This window comes from Sus scrofa, chromosome 15, assembly GCF_000003025.6.
Source record: "Sus scrofa isolate TJ Tabasco breed Duroc chromosome 15, Sscrofa11.1, whole genome shotgun sequence".
In the NCBI taxonomy this organism is placed as follows: Eukaryota; Metazoa; Chordata; class Mammalia; order Artiodactyla; family Suidae; genus Sus; species Sus scrofa.
In genome coordinates this window covers 127,966,901-127,994,128 of record NC_010457.5, presented here as the reverse complement: position 1 = coordinate 127,994,128, position 27,228 = coordinate 127,966,901, and positions in this window count along the sequence as shown.

Here is a 27,228-nt window from a genome sequence, read left to right as displayed (position 1 = left end):
CCCAAGAGAGGGGTTTCTAGGTCATATGGTAGTTCTATGTATAGTTTTCTAAGGTACCTCCACGCTGTTCTCTGTACTGGTTGTACCAGCTTACATTCCCACCAACAGTGCAGGAGGGTCCCCTTTTCTCCATACCCCCTCCAGCATTTATTTGTGGACTTATTCATGATGGCCATTCTGACTTGTGTGAAGTGGTATCTCCTGGTAGTTTTGATTTGCATTTCTCTGTTGAGCATTTTTTCATGTGCTTGTTGGCCATCTGTATATCTTCCTTGGAGAAATGTCTATTCAGGTCTTTTGCCCATTTTTCCACTGGGTTGTTGGCTTTTTTTGCTGTTGAGTTGTAGAAGTTGCTTATATATTTTATAAATTAAGCCCTTGTCAGTTGCATCATTTGAAACTATTTTCTCCCATTCTATAAGTTGTCGTTTTGTTTTCTTTTTGGTTTCCTTTGCTGTGCAAAAGTTTGTCAGTTTGATTCGATCCCATTGGTTTATTTTTGCTTTTATTTCTGTTGCTTTGGGAGACTGACCTGAGAAAACATTTGTAAGGCTGATGTCAGAGAATGTGTTGCCTGTGTTCTGTTCCAGGAGTTTGATGGTGTCTTGTCTTATATTTAAGTCTTTCAGCCATTTTGTGTTTATTTTTGTGCATGGCGTGAGGGTGTGTTCTAGTTTCATTGATTTACATGCAGCTATCCAGGTTTCCCAGCAGTGCTTGCTGAAAAAACTCTCTTTTTCCCTTTTATGTTCTGTAAGGAGTAAAATGTCATTAAGTAAAGGACTTTGGATTAGAGAAAAGAAGTATACTGCGGACAAATAGAATAAAGCAATTCTTTGCTTTGGATGTACTTGCACAGTAGAATTGGTGGGAGAAAAGGAAGGACTTTGTATGAAATTATTCAAGGAGAAATCTTTCCTGAAACGGAGTTTCTGAGCTGTGATAATCAGGAGTTGAAAAAAAGACTGCCCAGCGTACTTCTTGCTATTTCCTTAAATATCCTGGCTGTGAGTCATCGCTGAAATTGTGCTTAGTTTGCCTTGAAAGAATGTCTGATCCCAATTTTATGACAGCTATACATTTTACACATCAAATATTTCTTGTCTCTCCATTCCTTTTCTCCACTAGAATTTGGCTTTGGTTCTAGTAGAAGAGCTGTTTTCAGGGTTTCCTTGTTGATAGGGATTTGGTCCTACAATTAAATGCTTGTTACCAAAGCATAGTTCAATTCCATACATGTTTCATTTATTGGGCATGTTCTGTCAGGTTTTCTAAGACAGAGTCATTCCCAGAAGAAGCTTACAAAGTGATAAAATGTATTATCTATGAGTGATCTGTATCCCACAGTTGGTGGGAGTTTGTGTACCATTAACATGATAAAACCTTATTTTGAATCCACCAAGTACAAGAATCCTGAGGCCGGGAGAAGTGTGATGTACTTGAAGACAGAGACTCAGCATGACTGGAGTGGGAACAGAGGGATCTGTCTGCATCAGTAGGACCTGAAAAATGTCATTGCAGCGTTTCAAGCAGAGAATCAAAAGACTCAGGCAGATTGTGTTTCCGAGGAAGCAGTTTGGGAGAGCGGAGTAGGAAGGATGTCTCTAAAAGAGTGATTTCTGTAGAAGTTTTGGGGAGAAGAAGAATTGGTCAGAGAAAATGGTGATTTTGGCTTTGGGTCCAGTAACAGCCTTGGATGACCCCACAGGAAGGAGTGGGGTCCTCCAGAGCATTCCTATGATGCTGAGATAGTTGGGCATTCATTACCTCCACACTCCATCATAATTGGATATGGGCCTCCACAGGATGGGTCGTGACCTGGGGCAAGGCAGCTCTTTGCAGCCAAAGAAACCCTAAAGGGGCTGACATCACACCCACTTTCTGGATAATAAGTCCTTCATTGAAGCAGAATCAGAGCGATGTGTCTCAGTGCCTACTGTACTAACTTTATCTGCATTAAAGCATGCTGACAGTTTTGGGGGAGTTCCCTTTGTGGCTCAGTGGTTAACGAATCCAACTAGGTTCCATGGGGATGTGGGTTTGATCCCTGGCTTCGCTAAGTGGGTTGAGGATGAGGTGTTGTCATGAGCTGTGGTGTAGGTCACAGACCCGGCTTGGATCCTGAATTGCTGTGGCTGTGGTATAGGCTGGCAGCTACAGCTCTGATTCAACGCCTAGCCTGGAAACTTCCATATGCCATGGGTTCAGCCCTAAAAAGCAAAAAACAAACAAATGAATAAACAAACAAAAACCCAAGAAACAAACAAAAAAACATGCTGACAGTTTGGGGAGAATGGATTAGAGATGGAAAAGAGTAAGATTGGGAAACCAGTTAGGTCGTCTTTAAATTGTTCAATGGGAGATGATAATTTGAACTATAGGGGGAGTGCTGAGTTGCAAGGAAGAGAATGGAATCAAAAGATGGATTTTTGGCATAGATCCTATAGGAACAGAGGATGGAGCAGATGAGGGGAGTAAGGGAGAGAAAGACACTGAGAATGATTCTCAGAGTTTTGGCATGAGCAAGTGGGAGGAGAGACACCATGCCCAGAGGAGAGGAATGCTCAAGAAGAAGACTTGTAGGGCAAAGGCAGTGATGGGATTAAAGGGTTTTCCTTTGCATAGATAAATATAATATGTTGGTGATTCAGCCAAGTGGAGACATCAAGCAGAAAGGTGAATGTATGACTCCAAGCTTAGGAAAGAGTCCTGCACGTTGCTTTATGTTGTTGTTTCTGTTGGTACAGAGCAAGTTGCAGGTGCCAACTCCTAGCAAAGGGATGTGGTAGAATGGGAAGGCAGTTCCGCAGAGAACCCCAGGGAATGGCCATCTCTAGATGAGGAAAAATGAACAAAGGACCCTAAGGCACCATGATGGTGGAAGGAAGGAAACCAGGACAGTATGATGTCGTGGAAGTTTGGGAAGGAGGGCACTGTTAGCATTTCTGTTAGCAAGGGAGAATATCTACTTAAATGTTTATTAATAAGGAAAAATATCTATTTAAATATTTATTGATCATTATCAACATCTCTGTTGAGACATACTCAACATATCACACAATTCATCCATTTCAAGTGTACAGTTCAATGATTTTATTTTCTTTTTTTAGTAAATTTAACAAGTTGTGCAACAATCACCATAAATCAGTTTTAGAGCACTTTATCACCCAGATAAGATCTCTCATGCAGAGTCATTTGTTTTACTTTTCTTTTGTCTATTGCTTTCTATTTTTAAAAATATTGATTTTTAGAAACTTTAAAAAATAGGTATTTAAATTTTTCTGACACAGTCTTGAAACTAGTTTGTTTCCAGGTTGTCATTTATCCTTCAAACTGGCTTGTGGAGCTATTTTGCTATGTAGAAATTTTAGTTTTATGCAATTAAAAGTACTGATGTTTTCTTTCATGGATGCTTACTTTGTTTTTGATTTTTGATATTATGAGCAAGTCTTTTTTTCCAGGATTATAAAGATATTTTCCTGCTATTTTTAAATTTTTAAAGGTTTTTTTTGATGTAATTATTTTTTAAAAAAAATTGTATTGGAGTATAGTTGACTTAAAATGTTATGATAGTTTCAGGTATACAGAAAAGTGAACCTCACACATATATATATATATATGCATATACATACACATATATATATATCTCCATTCTTTTTTTCCATACATATTATTACAGAATATTGAATCGATTTTCCTGTGTTATGCAGTAATCCTTTTAGTCATCTGTTTTATATATAATAGTCTATTAATATTATTAATATAATAGTGTGTCTATTAATTCCATCCCCATAATTTATCCCTCCACTCTATGGTTTCCCCTTTGGTAAACATAAGTTTGATTTCAAAATCTGTCAGTTTGTTTCTGTTTTATAAATAAGCTCTTTTGTATGATTTTTATTAGATTCCACATATAAGTGATATCATATGATATTTGTCTTTTTCTGTCCGATTCACTAATTCTCTAGGTCCATCCATGTTGCTGCAAATGGCGTTATTTTATTCTTTTTTATGGATGAGTAATATTCCATTACATATATGTACTGCATCTTCTTTATCCATTCCTGTGGTGCTGGACATTAGGTTGCTTCCATGTCTCGGCTTTTTTTTTTTTTTTTTGGGGTCTTTTTAGGGCCGCACCCTCGGTGTATGGAGGTTCCCAGGCTAGGGGTCTAATCGGAGCTATAGCTGCTGGCCTATGCCACAGCCATCGCAATGCCAGATCTGAGCAGTGTCTGTGATCTACACCACAGCTCACAGCAACGCCAGATCCTTAACCCACTGAGCGAGGCAGGCCAGGGATCGAACCCGCAACTGCATGGTTCCCTCATTCGTTTCAGCTGTGCCGCAACGGGAACTCCCTGTCTTGGCTATTTTAAATAATGCTACAATAAACATCGAGGTGCATGTATATTTTTGAATTATGGTTTTCTCTGGATATGTGCCCAAGAGTGGGATTGCTAGGTCATATGGTATTTCTATATTTAGCTTTTTAAGGAATTTCCATACTACTCTCCATAGTGGTTGTACCAATTTATATTCCTACCAACAATGTAGGAGGGTTTCCTATTCTCCACACCCTTTCCAAAATTCATTATTTGCCGACTTTTGATGATGGCCGTTCTGACTGGTTTGAGGTGATATACCTCATGGAAGTTTTAATTTGTATAATTAGTGATGTTCGCATCTTTTCTTGTGCTTTTTTTTTGTCATATGTCTGTCTTATTTGTAAGGTTTCACTTTTTAATGCCTTGATTTCTAATTCATTTGGAATTTAAAACATTTTTTTTAATTAATTTAATTTTTGGCTGCACTGCAACATGTGGAAATTCTTGGGCCAGGGATAAAACTCATGCCATGGCAGCAACTTGGGCTGTTGCAGTGATAATTTTGAATACTTAACCTGCTTCACCACAAGAGAATTCCTGAATTTGTTTTGTTTTAAAGAGAGACGTGATCTAGTTTTACCTGGTTTTCAAAATTACTGGTGAGTTGTTCCAAAATCAATTATTCACTAATCCATGTTTTCTCTATTGATTTGGTTAAATTACCACATTCTCTTCATTGTTGAATCAGTCCTGCCTTCGTGCCATGTTGTTTTATTTACTGCTCCTAAGCAATACATTTTAGTATCTAATAGCGTGAAACTCTGATGGCACTTTACTAAGCCTTCATGTGACAGAGTTAATTCAGAAATTCATTTATTATTCTTCTTCTAGTGCTCCCCTCTTTGCCTTTCCCTCCTTTTACCAGCAATCCAGCCCTCATCCCAAGTAACTCCTGCTCACCCTCAGACATTGAGTCTATTTATTTATTTCACCAAACTTCCAAAATAAATCTGGTTCTTCAGCCAGACTATTAATTTGGAAATTTGACTGTTTTGGTTGCATGAACATCCAAATTGGCTTGATTGCCCTGTAATCTGAGGATAGTTCACCATCATCTGCAAGCATCCTGTTTTGTGGGTACCACAAAGTAAACAGTATCTTTTGATACCTGCAAAGAAGGGTTGACTATTATAAACTTCATTGGCCCATTGGCCTATTCAGTTGAATTCTCTGTAACAGACTTTTGTGTCAGTTTTGTGTTGTTTCACTGTCTTTCTGGTAGCCTTCAAATAAATCGGAAGTTGAGGGTTGTTTTTTCACTGACTGTTTAATGACATTGGCTGTCTTTATGCCCTTCATCACCTCAAAGTATTGTTCTGATTCTTCAGAGAGATTTTTACATTCCCACTTAAAAAAATTTCTTCTTTTCTTCAATCCATGAAGACTTCTATCTATCAGTATGAAGACCCTGAAAGTTCAATGACTATGGCCCTTGAAATTAGAAGAACTCAGAAAAGGATAGGAAGTGGTTTTGCAGCCAGCTTCTATGCCTCACTGTTCATGAGTAGAGTGATGTTATGTGCAGTTCTTATATAGGCCTTTTCTTTATGTAGATGAGGAGAGGTTGTCAATTACAATGAAAGTTGTACGGTAGTGCTTATACCTTAGTTAGGCTAGTAGGACTTTTATCTAGAGCAAAAGGCTAGGAGTAATCATGGAGGGATAGTCAAAGGGCCGGAGCTGGTACCTGAAGACAGGCATTCAGTTCCTAGCTCCATGGCTTAGAGACTGTGTGCACAATTAACTTCTCCAAACCCCTGATTCCTCATCTGTGAAAAGACGTGATAATAGAGACTTATCTCGTGGAGTTGACATAAGTATAAAATAGCACATGTGGATATGAGCTATAGGCTAAGATGCTGTAAGAAATCCTGAGTATTGAGGTTAAGTTTCTAGCTTCATCTCGGCTTGGAAGTGTTCATATTAATTGAAGGCAAAGTAAATAATGTAGTTTTATCTCATTTAAGATGCCATAGGTTTTAAAATACGTCATGATTTTATGTACCAGGAGGGAAAGATGCTCCCAATTTCAAAAATCAAGTATAAGACAAAATTTAATTCTTGAGATGATAAAATATGAAACAACTCTGTGTCTTAGAATGAATGAAATATAGTAAGTAAGGAAAATATTAAAGATTTGGATCCACTGGAAAGAAGGTCAATCTGAATTAGTGATAAATCATAACATATAGAATCTTTAAAGAAGGGATGTGGTTTGTAATTGTCAAACTGTAATAATTGAGATAGATTAAGAGGTCACTAAACTAATTGCCATAGTGAATAGCTCATTGATTTAGAATTGGCATGTTTTACTGGAGTCAGAATATGATCACTGCTTGGGCTCTTTGTAAATCTGGGCCACCTGACCCAGTTGGGCCCTGAGCTGGTCCTCTGATTGATATTCAATATAACCAGTATAACTGAATACAATATCAGTACAGTATAACTGTTGTAAATTATATATGAAAGTTGTTAAGAGAGTAAATTCTAAAAGTTCTCATCATGAGATCGTTTTTAAAATTTATTTTGTATCTATATGAAATGATGGATGCTTACTAAACTTATTGTGATAATCATTTCATAATGTATGTAAGCCAAATTATTATCCTTTATACCTTAAACTTATACAGTGCTGGGTGTCAGTTAATATCTCAACAAAACTGGGAGAAAATAAATAAATAGAATAAGATGTGTCTGGTTTGTTCTCAGATTAAAATTACATCTGGTTTACTTTCAGATTTTTTTTTATCTACTCTCTTCCCTCAACTTTTTCTACTGGCTTTTTAAATTTTGCTTACAATTTTCCAAATTAAAAAAAAAATCCTCATAGTCTGTTACTATTTAGAGGCACTGTAGTCAAGTGGATAAAAGCATGAGCTATAGAATTACAGTGTTTAAGTTCAATTCCCAGTTCATCTACTTAACAGATGGATACATTGGGCAAATTACTTCCCACATCTGTTCAATTGTTTTCATTTGGGCCATAATAGTCATACTTGCTTCAAAGAGTCGTTGAAGAATTGAGTTAATTCTTCACCTAGGATATTTCCTGGCACATAGTAAGTGCTGAATAAGTTTATCTATTATTATTATTATCATCCCTCAATTATCCAGTATGTTTCCTCTTTTTTATTCTTATCGCACCATCAACAAAAAAAGTTATTTTTTGAAACCATTGTGTTGGACTGATGGAAAGTTTTCCACTTCTGGTTTTGCTATATTTTCTTTCTTGTTACATTCTTTCATACCACTTCTTCTGGTGAAACTTCAGAAGGGAAAGGCCAATAGGAATCAAAATATTACATGTTCCTCGAATCTAGTTTATCTCAGCTTCACCTCTGATAGCTAAGACTATCTTTTTTTTTTTTTTTTTTTTTTTTTTTTTAATAGCCACACACCTGGAATATGGGAACTGTCAGGCCAGGGATTGAATCTGAGGCACAGCTGCAGCAAACACTGGTCCCTTTTAACTCACTGCACTGGGCTGGGGATCAAACCCATACCTCTGCAGCAAACTGAGCTGATGCAGTCGGATTCTTAACCTACCGCACCAAGGTGAAAACTCCAACCAAGACTATCTTTAACTGTTTATTTCTACCCGGGGCAGTGATTTTTCTACAACATTTACAATGGTTGCAAAATTGATCCTTGTGTTTTTTAGCTATCAAGTCTAGTTATATTTACAGAAAATTACATAAAGACATGCAAACATATTTCTGAACATTCCACTTTACCAACTCAAAAAACAGCTGAACATAAGTAGCAAACATCTCTTTGTATAAGTGTACACATTTTATTTCCTTTAATAGACTGTTCACTAGTATTCTCACTGTTTTCTATTTTCTCACTCTTGATGCCTTAACATTCTCCAGTATTTTCTTTGGGAAAGCAAGTTACATGATTTGAGTACAACTCAAAGCTCAAACTTGGTAACAGGAGTTCCCATTGTGGCTCAGGGGTTAATGAAATACAAGATTGCGGGTTCGATCCCTGGCCTCGCTCATTGGGTTAAGGATCCGGCATTGCCATGAGCTATGGTGGAAATCGCAGAAGCAGCTTGGATCCAGCATTGGTGTGGCTCTGGTGTAGGCCAGCAGCTACAGATCTGATTCAACCCCTAGCCTGGGAACCTGCATATGCCACAGTTGAGGCCCTAAAAAGACAAAAAAAAAAAAAACAAAAAAAACAAAAAAAAAACCACCCAAAACAAAAAACAAAACAAACTTGGGAACAATAACATTATAACTGTTAAAAATTGGCTCTCATTATAAAACATGTAGATGGCTTTATTTACCCAAGAAGCAGTCTAAACCCTTGAAGTAATGGTTAACTGTACAGAGAAGACATAGGGAAGGAAAAGGCAAATTACAGCCCAGCTGCTCAGTCTGGCCCACCATTTGTTTTTTGTAAATAAATTTTATTGGAACACAGAAATATGCATTCATTTACGTATTGTCTGTGGTTGCTTTTGCCTTATAGCAGCAGAGTTGAGTAGTTGTGGAAGATACTAAATGGCCCACAAACCCTAAAATATTTGTAATATGTCCCTTTACAGAAAAAAAAAAAATCATAGTTCCTGACATAGAGTATTAAAGAAATATTGCTTTTTACCCTAAATCTATATCTATATATATATACATATGTATGTATTGCCTTGGATTAGTGACCTAAATATCTGCCTTTTATAGGAAATGACTTAGTTTTTGTGTGTTGCCTATTGATGAAACAAAGATAAAAGACGTTAACTCTTAGAAGTTAAAATTGAGAATCCTGAGGTTGTCTCGCAAAGATCAGGAGAGTTATGTTTATCCTGAGGTTAAGTGAGAGCCATATCAGATGGAAGGTCTGGGGAGGAAAGGTTGAAGTTTTGAGAAATTGTTAAACTCTTTTGCTCTGTTGCTATCTTCTGTAATATTATTTAGGGAAAAAATATTTTGTATTTGTTAGGTCAAAAGTGATGCATCTTGCATATCTCCTTTTATTATAGAACTGGCCGAAGTTAAAAATTTCTGTATTTTCCCAATGCACAAGCCACAATTATTGATTTTAATTTGCCTAAAAATATTCTGGAAGACGTATGAGTCATGATGTACAAGAGCATGAGATTTTTTGACATCCTGGTCCAAAGCAATCATGGTATCTGTCTTACTGTTCACCTTTAGAGATGTGGCTCATTAATTCATTCGTTATTTACTGAATAACGACTCTGTTCCAGCACCCTATTCCATGTACTTCAGATTCAACAACAAAACAAACAACCAAAGCAGGCCATTCTCCCTTTAGGGAGCTCACAATCTTGTAAATTACATAGCATTTTAGAGAAAGATAGGAATGAAGGAGAGAAGTAAGGCAAAGGAGGGGGATGAGTGCTACTGGAAAGAAAGGGTAAGATCAACCAGACAGAGAAGATAGAAGTGAGAAAGTGAGTTATCCATTCCAGTCAGTGCAAAAAGACCCCAAGAAAAGGGCATGCCAGGCATACTCTATGAATAGCAAGGAGACAACCACGGCTGGGGCCGAATTATTAAAGGCAAAAAGAATAGTCCATGAGTTAGTGATGTGATGGAGAGCAGTTCTGATGATATAGGACTGTAAGTACTTTGGATTTCCAGGTAGATGAGATGGAAAGACAATGGACAATTCCAAGCAGAGGACTGCCCTGTTCTGATCTTCATATTGAAAGGATTGTTCTGACTGGTTGGCTTATGGGTGAGGTGACGATGTTAAGAAGGTATCTCAATAATTCAGGTGAGAGATGATGTGGATTGGGCTTTGTGGTATCAGTGAAAAGTGGTCAGATTCGAGGTGTATTTGGAGGATAGTGCCAACAGGACTACTGAGGAATTGGATGTGAGAGAGAGAAAATAAACCAAGGGAGATCTGAAAATTAAAACCACAGCAGCTGGGAGCATGTGATTCCTCCTACCAGAGATGAGAAGACTCCTGTTCTAAGAAAGAAGAGAAGTTAAATTTTGGTCATAATGAGTTTTCAGTGTCTGTTAGATATTGAGCACCAAGCTGACTCTGGATGAGTGAAGAATGAGAGGATAATAGGAATAAGTGCCGAGACCTGGGAAATTCCAGCGTCTAGTAGCCAGGGAGGTGAGAATAGAGACAGAGAAGGAGGGATTAATCAGGTGACAGGAACATGGGGAAAGCCAAGAGGAGGAAGGGCTGGTAGGGAAGAAAGAGCGTATCAAGTATAGTTGACAAGTCAAGCCAGTGAAAAGCGTCACAGGTGACCTTAACAGGAACCCTTTGGTGGAGTGAAGGGAGCAAAAGCTAATGAGAGGGTTCAAGGGAAAATAGGGCATGAGGAATTGTACAAGACAAGTATAGATAACTCTGTGAACGAACTTTTTTAGAAATAGGAAAGATGGGATAGTAACTGGAGGGGAAACTCATGTTAATTAATATCCAGAAAGTTTTGTTATTTTTTTAGGATGGGAAGAATAATAGCACGCTTTATGTAGATGGAATGATCCAGGACAGAGGGGAAAACCGGCGAAGCAGAAAAGAGTGGATAGTTACCAGAACAGCATCCTTGAGGAGGCAAGAGAGGATGAAAAATGGTGCACACATAGAAAACGTTGATCTTAGAAGTGCACACAATTTGGAGAAAGTGGAGGGCAGGCAGAGCGTAAGAGTCAGAGGCTGACAGGTGGATAAAAGTAATGGTGGACGTTCTGCTCTGATTGTTGCTGTTTTTCGTTAACATAGGAAGCAACGTCATCAGATAAGAGTAAAGACAGAAACGAAGTGTGGAATTTCCTAGGAGTCACTCGATGGGGTGGGAGGAGGGATAGAGTAGCAGAATCTAGAATATTTGTCTTGTAGCAAGAAGGGTCCCCTGAGGAGAGTGGTCATAAATTTAAATTGTTATTAGACTTTTTAAACTGTATTAGCTCTTCTGATACAGGCTAGAATTGAGTTGTGAGGTTTGGTATTCACTGGGTTGAGCTTTTTGCCAAAAGAGTGAAATGACAGTAACATGAATGTGAGTAATATGAAAGAGTGTTCAAGGTATATTCAAGGGAGAAACGAGGTTCTTGCAAGAGCCAGGGCGTTATAGTTAAAGCCAAGTCAGCGTGTGGGATTCTTGGACTGGATTATAGATGTGCTATCGTTTTTGGTAATAATGAGGCCAAATTTGAGCAAGGACCAGAATCACAGGGAGGGCTTGTTAAACAGAAATTGCTGGACCCTACCTCATACTTTCTGATGCATTGGGTCTGAAGTGAGGTCTGAGAATGTTCTTTTCTAGCAAGTACCCAAGTGATAGTGAGGCTCAACTCTGAGAACCAGGTCGGGTCTAGGGGCGTGGGAAGTAAGTAGCTGAGATAGATGGAAGAATATGACCATCGAAATACACCGGGTTCAAAAGTGGAAGAAGCTGGGGAATTCTTGTGACTCAGCGGGTTAAGAACCCGACATAATGTTTGTGGTGATATGGGTTTGACCCCTGGCCTTTCTCATTAGGTCAAGGATCCAGCATTGCTGTGGCTGAGGCATAGGCCTCAGCTGCTCCGATTTGACCCCTAGCCTGGGAATGTCCATATTCTGCAGTGTGGCCATAAAAAGAGAGAGAGAGAGAAAAAAGGGACAAAACAAGCATGTAAGAAGCCAGAATGTTGGAGGTCTTACCTCGTTGGAGACAGGGAAAGGCAACGAGAGGAACAGTAGGTCCAGGGGCTAAAGTCATTCAGAAATGATGGCTGTCAGAGGGAGGGGCAGTGGGTGAGAAAGTTTGACAACATGAGATTAAAATGTGGATATTTTCATCAAGGAAGGGGGCCCGCAGGATCCCACGGATGGTTGTATATCCTGCACTCTCTGGGGAGTGCTGTACACATGGCAGTTCCTGGGAAGGAACATAGTCTGTGAATTTCATTGAGACCCAGGTAGAAACGTCTTCGATTCCAAGCCCATAGCTATGCAATCTGTACGTATGACCTAATTAACTCTGCCCTAAAAGGAAAATGCTTTGGCTTGCTTAAAATTGTGGTGTATTTGGCTCTCCATGGAGGTAATCAATGAAGGAGAAAACCTACAGTCAACCCCCCCAAAGGCCCCCACAGACCCTCTTTGCTCAAATGGGAATTAGTTCTTCTGATATCTAAGGTCATTAAAGGTGGGTTCTTAAGTTTCAAAGAATATCACAAATCCCTCCCAATGAAGATTAGACAGAAACAAACAATGCACTTTTGAATTTTAAAAATCTGCCTAATAATCCTGTAAGGCAGGAGGGTCATCTCATTTTACAGTCTGAAGAAACAGCAGCTCATGAGTATCAAATCTGCTTCCTCTCCATGGCTGCCTTCTTTTTTTTGTTTGTTTGTTTTTTTTTTGTTTTTACTTCTAACCTTCTCTATTTTTCCTCTCCTTTTTTTTTTTTTTTTTTTTTTTTTTTTGTTGTTGTATACCACCCATTAAAATGGATTTATCAATGCCCAAATTTTACTGATGTTCAGTGTGGTTCTGATGGAGGTTAAGAGACGTCTAGGGAGCAGAAAGGATGCACCTGGTCCATCCCTTTTGTGAAGTTAAATGCATCCTGTGTGGGTCCATTTGCCCTAGTGAAGTGACTCTTGTCTGCTGGAAGGCAGATCTCTTGGAAGTATATAAGCAGTATTTGATGACAGCCCAGAATTGGCAAGTAAAATGGGATTTTAATTTTCATAATTTAAAAAGCCTGCCTTTACACTGTAAATCAACTATAATGGAAAAAATAAAAATCGTAAAATAAAAAAATAAATAAAAATCCTGCCCTTACTTTTAAGCTTATTGTATAGTAGTACTACCACCACTAAGACAAAGGAACTAGTTTACAATGTGAGTTTAAACTGGCTGGTGGGGACCATCGCTCCCTCAAAACATGGTGCAGGGCATTAAATTTCAAATGGCCATGAAAATTTATATTAATGTCTTGTTTCCTCAGATAAGCTGAAATTAAGAAAATTATTTGAGGAGTTCCTGTTGTGGCTCTGCGACTTAAGAACCCGACTAGTATCCATGAGGATGTGGGTTTGATTCCTGACCTCACTCAGTGGGTTAAGGATCCAGCATAGCTGTGAGCTGTGGTGAAGGTCACAGACGCGGCTCGGATCCCATGTTATTGGGGCTGTGGTGTAGGCTGGCAGCTGTGTCTCTGATTCGACCCCTAGCCTGAGAAATTCTATAGGCCATGTGTGTGGCCCTAAAAAGAAAAAAAGAAAAAAAAAATTATCTGAGCGTGAAGAAAACATGGGGCTAAAATTAAGTTTGGAGAAGGTTTTTGTTTTAGAGTGTCCCTTTGTGTTTGAATTTGTCTCTTGTTTTTTTATGTGTTTGGATTTTTGCTATTTCTGCTATTGTATTTGAGGTCTTAATGTCTTTGCTAATTAATTTAATACCTGCTTTAGTTCTGGGTTGGTTTTGATAGCTTATTTATCTCCTCATAATGGGTCATATTTTTCCCTTTATTTATGTGCCTGGTAACTTTTTTTTTTTTTTTTTTTTTTTTGGCTTTTAGGCCACATCTGCATATGGAATTTCTCAGGCTAGGGGTCTAATCATCAGAGCTACAGCTGCCTGCCCACACCACAGCCATAGCAACGCCAGATCCGAGCCCCATCTGCGAACTACACCACAGCTCATGGGAATGCCAGATCCTTAACCCACTGAGTGAGTCCCAGGATGGAACTTGTGTCCTCCTGGGTGATAGTCGGATTTGTTTCCGCTGAGCCATAATGGGAACGCCATGCCTGGTAACTTATGATTAAATGCCAGACATTGTGATTTTTGTCTTGTAGGTGTTAGTTATTTTTGTATTCCTTTAAATATTCTAGAGATTTGTTCTGGGATGGAGTTAAGTTACTTGGAAACAGTTGGATACTTTTTGACTTGCTTAAGATTTGTTAGGAGAAACTGGAGCAATGATTGCTCAAGGCCTAATTATTGTGCACAACTGAGGCAAGACCCTTACTGCGTTCTCTGCAATTCCCCATACATCACAAAGTTTCTAGTGTGGCTGGTGGGAAAAGGTACTATTATCAGCTCTCTGTGAGAGAGAACTGTACCCTCTAATCCTTTTGGTCAGTTCTCTCTCTAGCCAGGGTGGTTTTCTTACGTGCATGTACTTAGCAGTATTCTGTTGAGTATTTGAGGGAGAACCTCTGAGGAACCCCAGGGCTCTTTCTCCCTGCAGCCCTCTCCTTTTCTAGCCCTCCGTCCAGAGTTGTGCAGGTCTCCCCAAATTCTCAGTTCTTTCTTAACTCAGGGAGTTCCCTGGGCTCTACACGGTGTCTGAAGTTCCCTTCCTTATGTTTAAACTGGAGGCAGTAGGCTTGGGGTAATTGTAGAGCTCATTTGTTTCTCATCTCTATTTTGTAAACCATAGTTTCACATATTTAGTTAAAAAATGTTGTCTTAGGCAAGGGGGTAAATACAGTCCCTTTATTATTCCATCTTGAATTCTTTTTTTTTTTTTTTCACAGTTTCTGTGTATCTGCTGAAATTCTCCATTGGTACATATATGTGTAATACCCTTTCTACTAGATCCTTTACAATTTTTATTATATGTATTTTATTTTATTAATTTTTGTTATAGTTGAGTTACAATGTTTCTTCAGTCTCTGTTGTACAGCAAAGTGATCCAATCACACACAGTTTCCTGTGAGGTACATACAGTAGGACCCCATTGCCCACCCATTCCAAATGTAACAGTTTGATTCGATTTCTTTCAAATTTGGATAATTATAATATCTAGTTGTCTCTGAGTCTGTTGCTTTTTTGCCACTTCTTATTATGTCTATCTTTCATTGATTCTTTGTGTGCTTCAGAATTTTTGATTTTATGCTAAACATTTTGTACACAGTAACAGTAGAGTTTGAAAGAAATTATGTTTTTCTCTAGAAAAGGACATGCCCCTGCAGTGGGATTTGGGGCCTGAGTCCGTCTGATCTGCAGCTGACCCTAGTCTAGGCATCATTGAAGCTTTTTTTTTTTTTTTTAAGGGCTGCACCCGAGGCATATGGAAGTTCCCAGGCTAGAGGTCTAATTGGAGCTACATCTGCTGGCCTACACCACAGCCACATCAATGCAGGATCTGAGCAGCATCTGTGGTCTATACCACAGCTCATGGCAGCACCGGATCCTTAATCCAATGAGTGAGGCCAGGGATCAAACCTGCATCCTCATGGATACTAGTCGGATTTGCTTCTGCTGTGCCATAATGGGAATTCCATAAAGCTTTTGATTCAATTTAGTACTTGCCTCAAATATTTTGAACATAGTATCAGAACTTTCCCTTCTGTAGAGATTTGGGTTTGAGTAATGGTAAGATTCCTTTTTGGCTTTATAGTAGCCTACCAGATTTTCGAACTGCATCTGAAGAGATATATTTTCATCCAGAATATACCAGAGAGATTCATCTTAGCTCTCTTACCTTGACCACGAATTTTGAGTCCTTTAGTACCTGATGCTGAAGAATCATAGGAAAAGATTTCATTCAGCTAAAAACTTGCTCTGTAGCTGAGGCTCTTTGGGATTCCAACCTGCTGACCCACACACGGTTGCTATAACTTTGTTGACATTTTAGTTGCTTTCTCTAAACTACCACAAATGGTGGATTGCTTTATTTCTTGTCTACCAGGATTGAGAACAGCTATTGTTCTCTTTCCTCCTGTAAAATGCTGACGACTTTCTGGAAATTAGTTCTCTTTCATTTCTTTGCATCATCATCACTAGGGCGTTCAGAATTCTATGATTTTATAACTCTTAGGACTTGTTTTGGTTATCAGGGTAAGAAAAATGATCTCTTGCAACTTTCTATGTCCTCATACAAAGCAGAACTCTTCCTTTGATCTGCTCATTCTTTTTTTTTTTTTTTTCTGTCTTTTTAGGGCTGCACCCTAAAAAGGGCCACATATGGAGGTTCCCAGGCTAGGGGTCGAATCAGATCTGTAGTCCCTGGCCTATACCACAGCCACAACAACAGGGGATCCAAGCTGCATCTGGGACCTACACCACAGCTCATGGCAATGCCAGATCCTTATCCCACTGAGCAAGGCCAGGGATGGAACCTGTGTCCTCATGGATATGAGTCAGCTTCATTTCCATAGAGCCACAATGGGAGTTCCCTGATCTGCTTCTTACGAGTATAAATTTGAGTGATCTCTTAAGGTACAAAACCCCGCATTCACTCACATGGGGCTTGCTTTTATTCTCCTACATTTTAAATAGGCTGTTCATTTGTAACTGTATTAGCATAAATAATTAATTAACATGGATGTATTATTTCATAAAAATTTATAACCTGAAAAATTATATACTACTTTGCTAATGTTGTTTATGCTGAAAGGGGAGAGAAGATAATATATTATTTATATAGTGATGTACCAAACCCTCACTGCAAAGTTGTTTAAAGAGGTAGTTGTCTTCCCTCTCTATCGTAGGAAAATTCTGAGTTAAAGCTGTATTAATTGCACATTTGTGAAAGTGAAAGAGGAGGAAGAACAAAGTTACTTAAGATGGCACAGGGATATTTTTGAAATCCCTATATTTAAACTCATTTTATGAAAGAATTGAAACTGTCATTTTAAATTCTGGCAGAATTTGCGAATTGATTAAGGTTGTATTTACTGTAGCCAAAGATAACATTTATATAAAATGACAAGAATCTTCTCCATAGCAAGTAAGTTATTATTTTCTCTATAGAGTTTAGAAGTAAGAAAGTGAAAACATCAGGAAATAAGGCAATGGATGTTTTACTTAGAGGAGTCAAAAAGGCCAGAAGATTATTGTCAAAAGGCTCTCTAAAGTCTCTCTTAAATAAGCACAGGGATATCTTTCAATTATGAGACCCATTACCACACACACAAAAAAAAAGGTGGAAAAAATGAATAAAATTGAAACACTTAAATTACTTGGCTTTTGGAGTTCCCATTGTGGCTCAGCAGATATGAATCTGACTAGCATCCATGAGGACACAGATTCGAGCCCTGGCCTTGTTCAGTGGATTAAGGATCCAGTTTTGCTGTGAGCTGCGGTGTAGGTCACAGTTGTGGCTCAGATCTGGTGTTGCTGTATTGCTGTGGCTGTCATGTAGGCTGGTGGCTACAGCTCCAATTTGACCCCTAGCCTGGGAACTTCCATATGCTGCAGTGGCCTTAAAAAGACCAAAAAAAAAAAAAAAAAAAAAAAAAAAAATTGGCTGTTAGCTGAAACTTCCTTAAATAAAGTATGTTTTATTTGGTCATGGCAGAAATCACCTTTGTGTAAGAAGACTGTGTATTCTTACCTACTGTTATAAGACCTCAGTGGGAGTGGTACGCATCCCAGCCCAGTGAGTAGGGTTTTGTCATTGACCTGCTTAAAGCTAATGAAGTGTGAATAGCAGTCAAAGTGATTCTATATGAGTCGAAACTCCAGGATCCATTGTTTAATTCTCCACTGCTCTTTCTCTTTGCCCCAGATTAGCACAATGGCTACTGGGGGCATCTGCTCACTGAATTGTCTTTTAGAAACATAGCACCTGAAATTTTGAGTATAATTTATTTTATATTTATTTATTTACTTTTTATTAGGGCTGCACTTGAGGCACATGGAAGTTCCCAGGCTAGCGGTCTAATAGGAGCTGCCGCTGCTGGACTATGCCACAGTTGCAGCAAGGCCAGATCTGAGCTGTGTCTGTGACCTACACCACAGCTCCTGGTAATGCAGGATCCTTAACCCACTGAGTGAGGCCAGGGATCCAGCCTGCATGCTCTTGGATACTAGTCAGGTTCGTAACCTGCTGAGCCACAACAGGGACTCAGTGTTTGAGTGTAATTTAAATATTTAGAAATTATGGTTGGTGACATTCTTTTATAATTGTAATATACATGTGGAAACTGATAATGAGTTGACATTTATTTGGTGAAATCATGCTATTGTTTTCGGGCAAAGTCTAAGGGTTTGTTTTTTTTTAAATAAGAAGACCCCAAAAATACAGTGCCTTGAAAAGAGAGAAGTTTTTCATTTCTCAGGTAACCATCAGGCCAATCTAGCCTGCTGGGGAAGCTATGTTCCCTGAAGTCATCAAGGGACTTGGTTTTCACCCCTATTATTCTTCCACCAACTGGGTCACAGTTCTTTTCTGGAGGATGACGTTTGGACATTAACTTATCTGCATTTATGGTTCATGATGAGCGGAAGGAGAAGAGTTCTGGGGCACACCATTTAAATTTTTTTTTTTTTTTCCTAGGGCCACTCCAGGCTAGGGGTCGAATTGGAGCTGCAGCTGTGGGCCTACACCGCAGGCTGAGCAAGGCCAGGGATCCAACGTATGTCCTCATGGATACTAGTCTGGTTTGCTACCGCTGAGCCATGATGGCATCTCCCATTTCCTCTTAAATAAACAACTTGGAATTGTGCACAGATGATTTTCACCCATATTCCACTGCACAGGAGGCTAAAACTTAGTCTCCAGCAGGTTGCTCATGATTCCAGCCAAAACTAAAAGCAGAAACACTATGAGGAAACTATGAGGAAGAAGAGAGCTGATAAAGGAAGGCAGAAATCTTCGTTTCTTTAAAGCTGGAAATCTAGAGCATTAGGCCTCCTTACACATTGTATTTTTCAGAGTTTTTGAGTCAAAAGAGACTCTAGAAGCAGTTACACTTAGGCTCCTGAGAGAGATAAATATCTATCTTAATCTTTATCTTTTTGAGAACAGAGAATTTAGAGCTCCTCCTGGTTGTCTGCTTTGTTATCCTGAGACACTAAATCATGAAGTTCTTTGCAATGTTTGACAGATAGACAATGCCCAATTTAAAACAATATTCAATGAATGTATAATATATTTATTAGCCTTTTAGGACAGTGCTTGTTAGAACATATTCAGTAATGTTTGTTGAATATGGAGTGAGTAGGTGATTAAGTAAATTCTCCCTTACTAGGTGCGAATAGGCTTCCCGTTGATAAAGGTGAACTGAACATGTGGATTTATTTCTTCCGTCTCCAGAGACTGAATAAAAATGATAGTAAAGCAATACAAATCAAGTACAATCCTAGGAAAAATATAGCCTGGGCAGATGTAAGCACATAAGATATTTCAAATGTTTCATTGAAGGATGAAATGTAGAAAAACCATGGACTTAGCACGCTCAGAAAAAGATGAAGGCAACAAGATTTTCAGGTCTCAGAGGCTGCAGGGAATGATGAGATGTGGGCATGTGAAGGGGGTTGAAAACGGAGGGGCTAATTTAAAGTCTTGTATTTAGGCCCATCAGGGTTATACATCTTTTTCTCCCTTTATCTTCCAAGAGAAAAATCAGTTATTTTTTTTCTAACTATACAACCCACTGCCCTAAACTGACGTTTTTGGTAAAGAAATTGAATCAGCGCCTCAGCTTTAGGGTCTGTGGTGTGGAGTGAAATTGATGCCCCAGAGCAAAGCTTCCACACCTTGTGGTCTGGGCTATCAGAACAGCCACTAGCCTCGAATAGGCAAAGAGCATGCGCGTCCAAGAGCCCCACCACACAGAGGGAAAAGACATACAGATACCATCATGTGAATGAGGCCACTTTTAATATGGCTCTTAGGAATGGCTAAAAGATAGAGAAGCAGCTATATTATCTTTTTCAATGGATTGAATTGTGTCTCCAACCCCTCCCCCCACCAAATTCATATGTGGAAGCACTAACTCAATGTGACTATATCTGGAGATAGCCCCTTTAGGAGGCAAAGGGGGGCCCTAGTCTGAGACTCCTGTGGCCTTACAAGAAAAGGAAGATCTCTCTCTCAATCATGTGAGGACCCAGAAAGAAGACAGCCATGTGCAAACCAAGGAGAGAATGCTCATCAGAACCTAACCATGCAGGTACCCCGATATTGGACATCGAGCTTCCAGAACTGTGAGAAAATAAATCTCTGTTTTGGAAGCCTCCTGGTCAATGATGTTTGGTCATGGCTGACTGATATACCTTTCATTAGGAACCCTTCTTTGCTATTTGATGTTTAATAATTTGTAGATGTCTACATTGCTTTGAAAATCCATGACAAAATAATAACAACCAAAGCAACAACAAGAAATAAACAAGACCTTTCAGCTCGTATAGAGTGGATCGATCTGTTTGCTTTTTTTTATGGTTGAAGAAAACTCCCAAAGAACAAAAGGATTTGCCTAGGGTCATTTTGAAATAGAGCCTCTTTACAACTACAATTTTTGTTTTTTTTAAAATTCTGAGTCTGTATATTCTGTAATATACTCCCATTTACTAATTCGAATATTCTGAGTAGATTCAAAACTTCTACCACATTCTGATTTAAGGTTGCCTGGTTATAGGTGTTCCCATCGTGGCTCAGCAGAAACGAATCTGATTAGTATCCATGAGAACGCAGGTTGGATCCTTGGCTTCACTCAGTGGGTTAAGGATCTGGAGTTGCCGTGAGCTATGGTGTTGGTCGCAGACAAGGCTCGGATGCTACATTGCTGTGGCTGTGGTGTAGGCCAGTGGCTACAGCTCCAATTTGACCCCTAGCCTGGGAACTTCCATATACCATGAGTGTGGCCCTAAAAAAACCCAAACTAAGACAAAACAAAACAAAAAGATTGCCTGGTTATAAACAGTGGCTTCAGAATATTTTGATAGCTCAAAAGGAAAATTATCTGTATGGATTGCTCACACAAGGAAAATAATATGAGCTATCTATAACATAACAAACATTCCAAAGACTTTAGACATAAATGAGCATTTTCACATGAACATTTTTGAGAAATCACCTTGTTCAGTGAAAAATTATAAAAAAAGTTGGAATTGTGGCTATTCTATATTTTATCTGTGTGAAAGTGGCACTCATTAAACTCTTCGGAGTCTCAGTTTCTTCATCTGTAACATGAGGACAAGGCTTGATACCCTACAAGGATGAATTAGGTGATGGATTATTTTTGTTGTGGTGCCTCATACTATTGGCTCTTTGATAGCTGACCTTAATTTTCTTCCTGCTCTGACAAATAGTTTCATATCCTCCATTCATTCCCTTCCTAGATGTACTGAAGAGGACTGAGAAAAATCGATGGAAATTTTTAGAATATTTTAATTACTCAGTCCTCCTGGTATTTCTTTAATTGGTCCCAGATGCTATTTGCTAATTCTTGAATTCAGTATAGATTCTTTGTAAAAGAAATGAATTAAACACTACCTAAAAGTTGTGAGTTTTTTTTCTAGTGTTGGTTTAGAGAACTCAGTTCCCCTATTTTATATTACAAAAAAGAATCCTATAATGTGAATAAAGATACTGTAACATTTGTATGAAAATATCGAGCAGAAAATGTTTTGTGTCCAAATGTATATGAGTCACTATTAATTATTGGTTAGCTTAGAGTAACAGCTGGTCAGCCAAGCACCTCCAATTGTCATTGAAAACGCTCATAGTTTTTCTCCCTTTGTCACTTTTACATCTCTTGTTAGAGGAGTTGCTGACACAACAGGACATGCTGATGTCCCAAGCAAACTAACTTTTCAGAACCACAGATCCCAGGGAGATGCAAAATTGATTGCTTTCTCTGCAATACCTATTTTCTCTGAGCATGTAGCCAATTATGCTTTTCAGTGTTTGTTGGTTGTGCCAACCTCCTTGAGCCAAACAATTTCCTGATTTAAAATCTCATATGAGGAACCTCCATACTGTTTTCCATAGTGGTTGTACCAATAGACCATGATGGAAGCTAAGAAAGGGAATGTGTGTGTGTGTGTGTGTGTGTGTGTGTGTGTGTGTGTGTGACTGGGTCACTTTGATATAGAGCAGAAATTGGAATATCACTGAAAAACAGCTATACTTTAATTAAAAAAAAATAGAAATTCCTGTTGTGGCTCAGCAAGATAAGAACCTGACAGGCTTCTTGAGGATGTGGGTTGATCCCTGGCCTTGCTCAATGGGTTAAGGATCCAGCGTTGCTGCAAGCCACAGCATAAGTCGAAGATATGGCTCAGTTCTGGCATTGCTGTGCTGTGTCTGTGGCATATGCCTCAGCTTCAGCTCCAATTTGACCCCTGGCCAGGGAACTTCAATATGCCTCAGGTGTGGCCACTAAAAAAAAAAAGGGTTAAAAAAAATTCATATGATCTCGTTTTCTATTTACCCTTTGGATTGAAGGAATTTATGTGGTTGATTTCATTTCCGAAACTGGGAAACAGAAAGATTAGAGTTTATAGTAAATTACCCACCCACCTGTTCCCACAGACTTGGCTTTCCTCTACAACTTTACCGGGTCATCAAAATACAGAACCTATGGGGTTGCATCATAGCCTGGCTAAGAATGAGGACTCAAGTATCAGATTGTATGACCTTGGGTATATAATTAAGTTCTCTAATAATTAAAGAAGCATCAGTTTCCTTATTTGTGATATTTGGATAGTAATATTATTACTGTATAGAATATTTGTAAAGAGAAGATAAATAATGGGTTAAGAATGCATAGAATTGTACCTGATTCATCGTAAGCGGTCAGAACATGCTCGTTCTTATTGCCATAGCTCCTGTGCTTAAAAAAACTGAAACAAATTGTTTATGAAATAAGACCGAGTGCTGGCCAGAAGAATCCTAATAAACCTTACTTGCAGTACTTCCTTAATAAAACATTAATCAAAATGTTTAATATACATCTCTATAGAAACGAGTACAAAATTTATTTCACAAAGAATTGCTTTCCCTGGGTATATGTGTAGTGTTGGCAAAGTTGACACAAATGAAGCCCTGTTTTCAGGAGCTCACAATCTAATAGACGGGATGGACCAATTAATAAATTGCGAAGTTTTAAACAATAAAATAAATTATAACGACAAAATTCATATTGGTGCCGAATTTACCTAATGAACAATTATTGTACTGCTAGAACATGGCAGAAATATAGAATGTCAAAGTTATCAAGAACTTAATGCCAAAGTGAGTTTTATTTTAGCTTTGAATTGAATAATCTGATGAGTCAGGATTGATATCTCTTGACACATCTTAAATGCTCTGTTTGAAGAAACCCTTGTATTTTTTTCCGACAGAAGACAGAAAACCATTGCATATATTAAATTGCATTGCCTTACATGGTTTAGGAAAGTGAGGCCAAAAAACATCTACCGGATATTCTACTAACTGCTGTTTATGTGAGCCCACAGAAAGAATTAGTTTGCACATCCATATCAAATGCCCACATGCTCCACTCCCCAATTCTTTATATAGCTGTCATGAAACAAAGATATGCCTAATCGGCTTTGCCAGAAGTAAGGGATAAGCTGTCTTTTTTTTTTTCTTTCCATCTTCACTGGCTGCAACTCTAATTCCTAATTTTATATAGAATACTTAGCTTCCTCTAATAAAGATCCCTGTTAAAAAGAATCCACATACAGATGCAATTTTGCATATGGTCTTCAAAAAGCAATGGCATGCTGGAAGTCTCTGGTGTTGTAGAAACTTATGGTTTAGGACACGTGACTGGCATTTCCTTTAGGGGCGTAAGTGGCTCCAGTGGCTCAAGATAGAATGCCACTCTACGCCTGGTATTACATTATGCACCGTCAGAAACCCTGACACTGATTTATTATTATGACTGATGTATTTTACACCATCTAATCTCTTACACAAAATAGATTCTAACTTAGTTCCAAATATTGTTTCACTAATAAGAAGCAACCCAGACATATCTAAGTAGAGTCATGGTATTCAGCGCAATTAAATTTTGTTTCCAACATTTTAGGGAATGCCACTTAAATTTTTCCTTTATTTCTTCTGTTCTTATAGATTTTCCTATAGAAGTCAGATTTTAATAAGAGGACAATATAGTTGGAACTGTGCACTCTAACTTTTATTGCACTTTGCATAACAAAATTGAATTTGTTGAATCTGCAAAATAGAGATAATATGTAGTTAAACTTGGCATTTGAAAAATCTTGTGACTTTCCACCCAAGTGGTGGATAATGTTATTCCTGTCACAAATGAATGGTAACAACTTAGAATCTTATGATCACAGATTAATTTTTTTAAATGTTGTTTACTACAGAGTTTGTTATTGAAGTTTCTCTCTGGGTTATATATTTATTTTCTGAGAAATAAGTATGCAGTAGAGAAGGATGAAAGTAGGAAATCTTAGTGTTTAGCAAGAATACTCTTATGTCACATTATACTCAGAGCACTGCATTCATCGTTTGTTCTTTTTCTTTCTTGCATTTTCAGTCACCTTTTTTTCCTCTTAGGATATTCTTCTGAGAATAGATTGATGTTAGGACTCATTTGGTTCCAAAAGATATATGGTCGAATCTAAGATTTCTTAGGCAAAATGGGCCATGTATTGACTCATGCAAAGTATAGTGTGTAGGGCTGGCTTCAAGTGAGGCTTGAGTTAGATGCTTAAAAGATGGCATTTTCCGTTTTAGTCTCTGGACTCAGGTTCCACTTGGATCCATTCTCATGCAGGTTCCCTCTTTTAATATCAAAGTGACTGCCTAAGGATGCATTACAGTCGCAAGTGCAACTAAATAGAGCATCTTTTCCTAGAAGATCCGAAGTCCATGCTTCTCCTTATTTTGGATGGACTCCTGTGCACCGCTCTGAACTAGGCTAGTGGTTTGCATTTGCCAAATTGCCACTTTTGAGTGGAATTAGGGATATACTTGGCTAAGGGGTGATCGGAATGTAAATACTCAAATAATATTTGGGAGCTAGTATTAGAAAAAGGGGAAGTGCATGAAGAGCCTGAAAACAAACAAACATAAACATTACCACCACAGAAGGGGCATTTGGGTGTTCCTACCAGTGACAATTTAGGCTGTGGTATGAAGATTAAGTGTAGGTATCTTTGGAGGCACTCAAGCTTTTCTAATGCATGCACCTAATAGTCCTAGACTTTGGTTTACCAGAGTCATTGCTGCCTCTCTCTGAACAATGTGATTGTGGACACAACAATTTTCTCAGTCTGGTATCATAGCCTGAATAACGTGCTTCATGGCACATCAGCTTCCCTTTGTTCTCTCTTTCTTCACCTCTGCTATTTCTCTTCCTTTCCACTTTGAGGGGTGCCCTTCCTCGAGCTTTCTTATCACATTTAGTACTCAGATAATTCATACTGTGGTTTGTACTAGACTAGTGCAACTTGCATATAAGCCTTACAGGGTATGAACTTTTGAAGCTTGATCTTTATTAAGGAAAGTATTAGCAAACTGATTTCAATGGCAAGAAGTGTCATGGATACAGAGGCCTCTTCCTAGGGTCAGTGGAAATCTTTTGCCAAATACCCTAATGGCCTGGCAGTTAAGGATTTGATGTTGTCACTGTTGTGGCCCAGGTTCATTGCTCTGTTTTGCCTTGGATCTTAGGCCCAGGAATTTCCACATGTCATAGGCACAGCCAAAAAAAAAAAAAAAAAAATGCGCTTATGAAGCTCACATGTAAAGCCAGCCCAAATGGGGAAGAAAGAGGGTATTGGTTGAATGAGATTGGGCACAGATCACATTTTAGAGCATTCTAGAAATTTTCGTGTTGAGGTCATCCCTCTACCTTGGGGTCTGTCTAGGAAGGGTACTGAAATAATACTGTATTCTCCACTTTTTTGATTCAAAAAAAAAGATTTGGGTTGTCTTCCCTTAGAGAGCCAGGAAGTAATCAGTCTTATGAAGAAATATTTTAGAGCAGCATTTCTCAAATTCCAATGTGTATGCAAATCACCTGGGAATCTTGTTAAAATGCAGATTCTGTCTGTAGATCTGTGATTCTGCGTGTCTATTAGAAAAGCAGTGAGTGAAGCCAAGGCTGCTGCTGGTTCCCAGACTACATGTTGAATAGCAAATCTCTAGTAATTGTGCTGTCTGATATAGTAGTCACCAACCACATGTGAATAGTTAAATTTAATAAAATTAAATAGTTTCATATTTAGGTTCGCTAGCCACATTTTAAGTGCTCAGTCACTGCTCATGCCTGGTGCCTGCAGTATGGGACAATGTAGAATAAAACATTGCCATAATCTCGGAAACATCCATTGGACAACTTTGCTCTAGACGATGGAGAGTCCAACTCTAGAGCACATGGCTTCTTGAAATTTCAAGGTAGCACCATTTTCTGGAGAAGTGGCCTGTGTTTTCCAAAGGTGCAGAACCAAAAGGCTAGCACTCACTAAGCCATGGTGTAATCCAAAGTATAGGAGGAGTTTTCTAGCGACTCAGTGGACTAAAGATCTGGCATTGTCACCACTATGGCTCAGGTCACTGCTATGGCGTGGGTTTGATCCTTGGCCCAGGAACTTCCACATACAGGGGGTACAGCCAAAAAAACAAACAAACAAATGAAAAACAAAAAACAAAACCAAACAAAGTTAAAAAACCTTTTAAAAAATAATGTTTAGGGGATTTCTCAAGATATTTATTTGCCTGTTTGCACATAGATGTCCATCTTCACAATGCAGCAAGACACATGCATACAATTTAGCATTTAGCTTCAATTACCGGCTGTGGTTCTTGTTCTGGTATTCTTGATAAATGTTTTGATTAAATAATTTTAAAACTGTCTAGTAGCTCCTTATCTATTTAGAATTCTTTTTTTTTTTTGGTCTTTTTGCCTTTTCTAGGGCCGCTCCTGCGGCATATGGAGATTCCCAGGCTAGGGGTCTAATCAGAGCTGTAGCCACTGGCCTACACCAGAGCCACAGCAACACGGGATCCCAGCCGTGTCTGAAACCTACACCGAAGTTCACAGCAACGCTGGATCCTTAACCCACTGAGCAAGGGCAGGGACCGAACCCGCAACCTCATGGTTCCTAGTCGGATTCGTTAACCACTGAACCACGATGGGAACTCCTATTTAGAATTCTTATGTGGCAATGACATATATTGCAACAC